Genomic DNA, 426 nt, shown 5'->3' on the forward strand with positions numbered 1-426 from the left:
CCTTTCATATGGAGCCCAAGATCTAAAAAGGCCATTATGAAGCCCCAATTGTAGCAACAACAAAGAAGTTTGAATCTGTCCTGCAGCCGGAGTACTATTTAGTGTTTGGCCTATATCTAGAGTTTTAGAAGCCTAAATGACCTCCATTTTTTTTCCTAGAAAGCTGAGACAATTTGCTACAACTTTCATGTTTTCAAGTGGTTCCAATTCTAATGTTATCAATGACGTTTTGGGCAAACAAAAGAAGATAAGGATTGTCACCAAATCAAAAGATTGGCAATCCACTCATCAATTCGTCATCAAGTTAATAGTTCTAATTTTGGCCTATAAAAGGAGGCATTTGCCATGCATTTACATAACCGACACGTGAGCTATAAAAAGAACTTTATTTGTTGTTAACATAAGTTATAATCATGAATGCTTGAC

Source organism: Populus euphratica, unplaced genomic scaffold (genome assembly GCF_000495115.2).
Source record: "Populus euphratica unplaced genomic scaffold, PopEup_1.0 scaffold309.1, whole genome shotgun sequence".
In the NCBI taxonomy this organism is placed as follows: domain Eukaryota; kingdom Viridiplantae; phylum Streptophyta; class Magnoliopsida; order Malpighiales; family Salicaceae; genus Populus; species Populus euphratica.